This window comes from Orycteropus afer, unplaced genomic scaffold (genome assembly GCF_000298275.1).
Source record: "Orycteropus afer afer isolate SDZICR_OR568_19922 unplaced genomic scaffold, OryAfe1.0 scaffold00058, whole genome shotgun sequence".
Lineage (NCBI taxonomy): Eukaryota > Metazoa > Chordata > Mammalia > Tubulidentata > Orycteropodidae > Orycteropus > Orycteropus afer.
In genome coordinates, this window is record NW_006921645.1 from 11,530,360 (window position 1) to 11,531,869 (window position 1,510).

A 1,510-nucleotide genomic window follows, 5' to 3' on the forward strand; every position below is an offset into this window, starting at 1 on the left:
GAGGCAGTATCACTACGGAAGTAGGATTGCCCAACCTTCCTTCCGAGGAGTGGCTGGTGGGTTTGAACCTCCAGCCTTCTGGTTAGCAGTCAAGTGTTTTAGCCACTATGCAACCAGAGCTCCTCACTTATTACTAGGATTCATAATTTCATTTTGTTCCGTTTTGGAAGTAGAATATGTAGAGAAATAAATTCCACAATAATAAGAATTAGTGCTATCGGAAAATCCTAAGACTGCCTCAGTTAAAATAAATGGATTACCTCCTAAATGAGGATAGTATAATTGAGCCATTTTTGCAAAGAAAAGTTACTTCAAATAAAGAAGCAGATGAAAAAGAATTACATTATTCTGATGAGAAGTTTTAAAAGTTTTCTGATAACTAGCAGTTTTTTTGGGGGGTGGTGTTTTGGATTAAATGGTAATAATGACTTAATTGGGAGCTCTGGTAGCATAGTGCCTAAGGCAATTCACTGCTAACCAGAAGGCTGGCAGTTCAAACCCACCAGCCACTCCTCAGAAGGAAGATGGGGCAATCTACTTCCGTGGTGATACTGCCTCGGAAACCCAAGGAGGGGTCGCTGTGAGTCGGGTCCGACTCGACGGCACATAACAAAAACAATATGACTTAATTCACAATTTGTCTTATTATCAGAACCATTTTGTCTATGGTATTAGATATATCTGTCTTTCTTCCTTATTTTCATTAAACAATGTTAGTTGAATGTCCAGGCTTTGCAAAGAATGCTTCTAATATGTGGCAGAGTTATAAGTGAAGTTGGAGACCTCATTTATGCAGAATATTTACTGTGGCCTAGGAAGTTTAAATAACACTCATCCAAAACAATTTTAAAGCAGTCATAAATGGAGCAATTAAATTATGATAGTTTAGAATCCCTCTCTAAGTAAAATAGTTAAGTTCTGTATTAAACCTTAACAAAAGAAAAGACTGCAAAACCAAAAAGTCACTGCCATCGAGTTGGATCCAACTCATAGTCGAACCCTCCTTGGGTTTCTGAGGCGGTATCACTGCGGAAGTAGATTGCCCAGTCTTCCTTCCGATGAGTGGCTGGTGAGTTTGAACCACCAGCCTTCTGGTTAGCAGTCACATACCTTAGGCACTATGCTACCAGAGCTTCCAAAGATAAGACTAGGGAACAGAAAGTTCTGATCAATTGAATTTGCTAATGAATAGATTGTGGTCGTTAATTCTTTTTGCTTCTATTTGTAAAAGCAATCTAAATTAGATTGCTTAAATTCTTAAATTAAGAATTTCTAATTCATCTATTGTGTCTCTTTACTCTTTTGCAAGTTTCACAGCCTGACATTCTCTATTAAAAATTGTCATTTTCCTTTTTGGAAATTGAGAAAAGTGAAAATTTCACAAACTTGTGCTTAGAGTTTTTATTATTATTATTTTTTTTATTAGGATTTGGGTGAAGATTTACAGAGTAAATTCACTTTTCATACAGCAGTTCACATATACTTTGTCTCATGTCATTGACCAAAATTT